The sequence below is a fragment of the Rutidosis leptorrhynchoides genome, chromosome 9 (assembly GCF_046630445.1).
Source record: "Rutidosis leptorrhynchoides isolate AG116_Rl617_1_P2 chromosome 9, CSIRO_AGI_Rlap_v1, whole genome shotgun sequence".
Classification (NCBI taxonomy): domain Eukaryota; kingdom Viridiplantae; phylum Streptophyta; class Magnoliopsida; order Asterales; family Asteraceae; genus Rutidosis; species Rutidosis leptorrhynchoides.
Genome location: NC_092341.1, coordinates 91308831 through 91316543, shown reverse-complemented (window position 1 = coordinate 91316543; position 7713 = coordinate 91308831). Strand labels below are relative to the sequence as shown.

The following is a 7713-nucleotide window of genomic DNA, read 5'->3' as shown; positions in this document are numbered from 1 at the left end:
AAGAAAAAGCACTTACGAGATTTTACGGCAAAGCCTAAAAACTAGAAATATAAAAATAACTACGGCAAAAACTAATCTTAAAATTAATTACGAACAATAAATATACAAATTACAAATTAAACGATTAAAATATACAATTTATTACTAAAATGATATAAATACAAATTTTATAAAAATATTATTTTTATATTTATATATATAAAAATATTAAACTATATAATTAAAAATAATAATTACAATTAAAATTACTAATTATTATTAAAACTAAATACTAGCTAACTAATAATAAATAATTAAACCCTAATTAATAAATAATAATAAATATTAATAAACCCCACCTTCATAAATACGTACCAGGTTTGTGACCTGTCAGGTCGACTCATGCGACCGCATGATTTTTTAGCGTTGGGGTCATGCGATCGCATGGCCCAGGAATTCCAGAACTGATTCGGGATGGTACCAGTTTCGGCCCAAATTATATTTTTATTTGATTTTTGATTTTAATAAAGAAAATATTTATAAAATATTTATATAAAATATAATTAGCTTATATTTTAAAATCTTAAAAATAAAAGTACTTTTTAATTTAATAAATAAAGTCTTAAAAATATATATATATATATATATATATATATATATATATATATATATATATATATATATATATATATATATATATATATATATATATATATATATATATATATATATATATATATTATTTTTAACACTTATTATAAATACAAAATTTTTTTATGAAATAAGAAATAATATATTTTTACAAAAATATAGTTTTACTAAAATATAGCGTAAAGATATAGCGTTTCGCCGAGTCCCCGGCAGCGGCGCCAAAAACTTGATGTTATGCGAGGTGTAGTATGAAATAGTTATATTTTTATTGCGAAATACTATTAAATACAATACAATTTTACACAAATTATTTATTTATTTATAGAGTGGATATATCTAAATCTTGCTACAACACTTATAGGCAGTGTACCTAATCGTAGAGTAATGTAGTTTTTATTAAGTCCGGTTCGTTCCATAGGGAGCTAGATGAGTTTAACGCTATATTTTTAAACTATATATATAAAAGGGGGGTTTACCGTTTAATGACCGGTTTGTCGATTTTAAATAAAGCGTAAAGATAAATGACGATAATTAAAATGTGTAAAATAAATAACAATGACGAAATATAAAATTGCGAATAATAAAATGATAGTAATTAAAAGTATGATGAGAAATACAATAAAAGAATTATGCTTATTTAAACTTCCGTAATCATGATTTTTGACGTTTTGATTTTAATTTATTTATCTGGGTTAATTGTCCTTTGTCCTGGATTTATTTGATACCTATCTGGTTTTTTCCATAATAGTCCATCGGTCATAATTATAAAATGCTCGTCAAATTAACCTTATTCCCGAAGTCAAATATTCCAACTAATTAGGGATTCGAACTGTAACAAGGTTTTAATACTTTGTTTAATGATTACACCTGGTTATCGACTGCGTGTAATCCAAGGTTTTATTACTTTGTTAACAATTACACCAATTATCCTTGTATGTAATCCACCCCTGTTTTAATGAGATATGAATATTAATTTACCCACTTGATCAGAATGAATAATCAATTACCCAACCCAAATAATTAATTAAATGATCGTAAAAGATGTCATATAAACGTCACTAAATAGGACATAAATAATCATTTTAATAATTATTAGATTAACTAATTTGAAGATAGGTTCGACAGGTTCCAATGAGTTGTTGCTCAATTAGACAATACCCCCTATTTATTAATATTCATAGTCCAATGTCCACAAGTGTCGATCTTTTGTCCAAACCTTAATTATGGTACAAAATCTAATAACCCTGTCTTAATATTTAGTCTAACATCACGATTACTTTGGCTCAAATAAGCATAATAATAACTTAGTTACGAGATATTAATTTAAAAAGGAAGAACATCGCTTACAGTGGTGATTAATTGCGTAGCATTACACGGACAGAGTTCCGACTTAAAACCCGTAAAACATTCCTTACAATAACCCAATTATTATTAAACTTAATTTAAAATAAAAATTATAATTAAAAATATAATTATGATTACAGAGGAAGAAGAAGAAAAAGGTATATATTACTCGTCAATTCGCTGGCCTTTTATAGATGTGAGCTGATTTTGGGATCCATGCAATCGCATGGGTTCCCTTTGTTATTTTCATGTGATCGCATGGACAGGCTGGCCAGCATACATTACTTTGTTTTGTAGTTTTGCTGACGTTTTATTATATATAATATAATATATATATATATAATTTTAAGAATTATTTATATATTATATTATATTTATGTGCATAGTTGACTTGTCATTTTTGCTCCATTGCGTCGCACGTTGATAGTTGGTTTATGTCCCAGTTCCAGATTTTCGAACGTCTTTGCGTACTATTTAATATCTTGTACTTTGCGTTTTGCGACTTGTACTTTTGTAATTTTGAGACGTTTCTCATCAATATTTCGAACCACTTGGATTGTACTTTGTACTTTTTAGCTTTTTGGTCATTTGCGTCTTCAAATCGTCGTTTTCTTCTTTTGTCTTCGCACTTATTTATTTAAACGAATATTACATAAAAATAGAACAATTACAACTAAAAGCTTTACATATTGGAAGGATATTGTGCCTAATTATATGTTCATTTGGAGCACTATCAAATATCCCCACACTTGAGCGTTGCTTGTCCTCAAGCAATATAGGACATAAAATAAAATCACACTTCACTTGAATCGCTTTTTTATTCTCACACTTTATACATCAGTGATTTTAATACAGCGGTATAAACAATGATAGTAATGATGTAGTTTACAGTCCCACATGACTATGAAAATTTAGATCTTTTAAGGAAATTGGATCTTTATGAAAACATTTGATCTTTTGAAAATTCATTCTAGCTTTTACCCTAGATAAGTTTTCCGGAATAACCCTTCACCGGTGTTTGCAAATTGTTTTTGTGGGTTTTGTGGGTTTTGTGGGTTTCAGATTTGAAAATTTTAGCTTAAAACTTATGGTATTGTGTCACCCACTTGCTAACCTTGTATTGGGAAATCAACACGTCCAGTATACTTGCTCCGTATATTACCTTTCGGTAAACTACCGTCCGGTTGTAAAGGAAAGCGTTGAACAAGCAACTGTTAAGGCAATGTCCCGTGACATACTTTTTATTATGGTCTATATCGTGTCAGATGCAATTACTATCCTTTGTAGGATCAATAGTAAATATCACCCTATAGTTTTCCGGTCTGGCACAAGGTCCTGTCTTCGACCATGCTATGCAACCACCGTTCTTACAGTTGACACCCAATTTGGTTCAGGTGACCTAATGAATTCCGGTGAATTCTTAGGATTTTATGTTCAATGGTAATGAACGCATTGAAAATAGGTTTTCAAAAAACAAATCGGTTTTAATTTGATCAAAATATTTTCTCGTTCAAGCTCGAGTTTAGATATCCTCGAATTCCAAGAGTTTTAATTCTCAATCTTTAAAGTCAATCTCAAGGATTGAGTAATATCAGGCTTAAAAGCCGATTTTTAATCTTTAAGGAGATTATCCTTTCTGGGGGGTCTGATTCATTAGTCTTATCAAGCTAATTTGCACGGCGCCCTCCCCATTTTACGAGACAGATCCTCTCATGGTTAGGATAAGCCTGACCACTTGGCAACCCTGTTTGATACTGAGGTCCGTGGATTTCCTGCTGATTTTAGAGATGACTTTTCTAGATTTTTCGTCAACCTACAGCTGGTCTGGACGACAACTTCTTGACCTAAATCAAGAAGCACATGTCTTTTTCGGAAGACTTTACTTCCTTTTAATGATGGAATTGATTCATCGTGTAGATCCATCTTTCTTTCAAATATATTACAGTAAATCGGGTAAAACTGATTAGTTTAGTCCAAAGCAAAATTACCTGTAATCATCTTGTACAAACATATGTGATATGTGTTTTAAATAACTTGGTAAATTCTTCCCACACTTAGCTTTTATTCATTTTTTTATTTGCCTTTTTATTCTCCTCTATTCCATTTTAAATGAATTCTAACGTTTTGGGTTGTTTCTCCATTTATGTTCTCTCCGAGGTAACAATAATTTCGGTATTAACACCTAGTTTTATCGTTCATAAATATGTCTAAACATGATTTTGAATTCATTTAGTTGAAAATTTTTCAAATTTTCACAAAATTTGGCAATTAAACTAAGTGTAAACCCGAGAGAATTTATAACCCTTCCCCACACTTGAGATCATGCAATGCCCTCATTTGCAAGAAATTAGTAAAAATTTAAATTCATGAGGGTGATTAGTGTAGAAAAATGATTAAAAATACCGAGTTTGCAAACATATTGTTTTATATCACATTTGTTATTTTACATCTTGTCGTTAAAATTAGTAGCTTTTGCTGAACTTTAATGTCAGTCTTTGAAAATGCGTTGTTTTACCCTGTTTTGTACATAAGATAAACTACAAACATATAATATATATATATATATATATATATATATATATATATATATATATATATATATATATATATATATATATATATATATATATATATATATATATATATATATATATATATTATAAAACCTTTATTTATTAAAACAATTTAAATGAATAATTTTTTAAAATTTTATTTCCTTTTACTTTTGGTAGTTTCGGTATGTTTACCTAGTCCGTCCCTCGACAAAATTTAAAATTTCTCGTTTTTAAAGCGATTGTTTTAAAAGTAAAGATTTTTTTTGTTTTTTTTAATTTTTTTGGTATACTTTAGATCAATAAAATTAAAAATAATGATAACAAAATATTTCGCCCCGCCCTCGGTTAAAGCAATTTCGGTTCCATGACCTAGTCTTCAACTTACGATGAATTTTAGGAATCATTTTTTTTAAACTTAATGAAATAAAGTAAATTTTGTTTTTAAATTTACACAAAACTTAAATTGAAAAAGCGTATTAATTTCATACAAAACCTACAAAACAAAAATTCAGAATTGGAGGAGAAAACTAATTCTTTAGTGTCTGCTAGTGGAAAAGACCAATCGGATTCCATTCTCGAAACTACACGAGAACAGAACAACTAACTCTAGACAACGTTTTCTCTTTATAACATTTGAATCTCCCCACACTTAGGTAGCTGTGGTGTCGAAATTGTGATTAACTTCATCGTCAATTTCTTTTGGACCATAATCAACTTGCATATCTGTGACTTTTGCTTTAAGCCATTGCTCTGATTCCTGTGTAACATCCACAAATTCAACTAGTTTTGCCTTTTCTTTAGGCGATAGATTGGATACTAACCGGTTACATAACTTAAAGTTCCCCTTGGTTCTAGCATCGCGAATCCGTTTAATAAGTTTCTTCATTGAACTGTTAATAACGGAGTCATTTAATTTCGTATCAACAACGGGGTTCTTTGTTATCAAGTCATCATTAGGTGTTACTTCATCTTCCCCACACTTAGGCGTTTTATTATTGTTAAGCACTACCGTTGGAGTTGGTAAAACAACATGGTTCTTACCAATCATTTTTGTTGGTTCAACGGTTTTGGTTGGTGGAGATTTAGACTTTCGACTCACAAAGGTGATCAATTTTTCACCATCACTAAGTGTCATTCTACCCTCTCTTACATCAAATAACGCCCTGGTGGACGCTAAGAATGGTCGACCAAAAATTAGAGGAATGTTTGAGTCCTCTTCTATGTCAATGACAATAAATTCGACTAAAAAGGTTAAATTACCCACTTGAACGGGTAGGTTGTCAGTAATTCCAACTGGGTGCCTAATGGTTTGATCAAAGAGTCAGACACTCATCTCTGTTGGACTTAACTCACCTACTCCTAATCTCTTATATAATGAAAGAGGCATAACACTCACACTCGCAGCTAAATCTGCTAGTGCATCATACATGACACAATCACTAAGTAGACAAGGAACAATAAATTCACCCGGATTACCCAACCTGGGTGGAGGTTTTGGTGAAACTGTCTTCACCGGGTTTATCTTTACGGTTTTTATTTCTTGCACTTTTTTATTCTTCTTCTTTTTCTTTCCAGAGGTATTACAAACTTTATTACCTATCATTTGCTCATACTCAACTCCTTTTCTTGAAAACGGGATGGATGGTTTGTAGGGTGCTACCACTGGCTTTACATACTCGAGTGGTGGTGGTGTTGTAACTTCTTCATTGTTACTCACATCTAAAACCTTCCCATCTTCTGATGATGGTTTTTCAGAATTTGTTGATACCATATTAACATTCTCATTCCAAGGATTTACTTCAGTATTACTTGGTAGCTTTCCTTGTTCCCTCTCACTCATTATGCAAGCAAGATTACCTACATGGTTTTCTAGATTCAAAATGGAAGCTTGTTGAGTTCTTAATGACTGAACAAACCTCTCATTTGTTTGGGTTTGAGATGTAATAAATTGTGTTTGAGATTCCATTAGCTTTGCCATCATTTCTTCTAGATTTGACTTTTTCTCTTCGATTTGTTGTGGTGGTTTATACAAGCCAGGTCTTTGTTGATTGAAAGTGTTGTTTTGAGTTGGTTGCTTATTCGGACCTTGTTGGTTGTACGAGTTATTGTTGGGTCCATTTGGATTGTAAAGAATGTTTTGATTTCGATTGAAGTTTGGCCTTGGAGGTTGATAATTATTTTGATAATTATTTCCCTGCCTTTGGTTCATGTAGGAAACATTCTATCGTTGTTCCATCGTTTGCTCGATGTGACAATCTTTTGTTAAGTGTGGTCCACCGCATTGCTCACAACTGATTCGTATTGCGTGAATATCTTTATTCATCTTTTCCATTCGTCTCTCGAAAGCATCTATTTTTGCGAAAACGGAATCAAAGTCATGGCTAGAATCGGCTCTAGCCGCTTTAGATGAACGAAAGATATCTTTTTCCTGGTGCCACTCATGCGAGTGGGAGGCTGTGTTATCAATAATTTTGTGAGCTTCGGTTGCGGTTTTCTTCATAATGGAACCACCAGCTGTTATTTCGATGTCTTTTCGTGTAGCAATGTCGCATCCTTGGTAGAATATTTGTACTATTTGATAAGTGTCTAAACCATGTTGTGGACATCCTCTCAACAACTTTCCAAATCTTGTCCATGCCTCATATAATGTTTCATTTGGCTTTTGCGTGAACGTAACAATTTCTCCTTGAAGTCTCATGGCTTTAGATGCCGGAAAGAATTGTTTAAGAAATTTTTCAACTAAAACGTCCCATGTATCAATCGCCCCTTCAGGTAATGATTCGAACCAATCTTTGGCTTCTCCCTTTAAAGTCCATGGAAATAACATGAGATAGATTTGTTCATCCTCCACTTCTCAGATTTTAAATAGAGTACAGATCCTATTAAAGGTTCGAAGATGTTCGTTTGGATCTTCCTTCAGCATACCACTATATTGTCATTGATTAGTGACCATATGTAGGATTTGTCCTTTGATTTCATAATCTGGCACATTAATGTCTGGCTTAATAATGGCGTAACCTTGGCCTGTACGTGTGGCTCTCATTCGATCTTCCATACTTAGAGGTTACTTTACTTCCATAATTGAAATTGTTGAATACAAATCACTAGAGGATTCTGATTTAACGGTTTGTGGTTCAGGAGGAATGATTAGTCGTTCAGGATCTTGGAATTGTCCTTGAATATC

The 7713-nt window shown here is 31.5% G+C and overlaps 1 non-coding gene across 1 annotated transcript; it reads left to right on the top strand.

The window, feature by feature from the left end:
• The first annotated feature begins 7117 nt into the window (after window positions 1-7117).
• LOC139869499 (small nucleolar RNA R71) lies at window positions 7118-7224 on the top strand. The gene has a single exon (XR_011766106.1). It is a non-coding gene; the product is annotated as a small nucleolar RNA R71 (small nucleolar RNA).
• The last annotated feature ends 489 nt before the right edge of the window (window positions 7225-7713 follow it).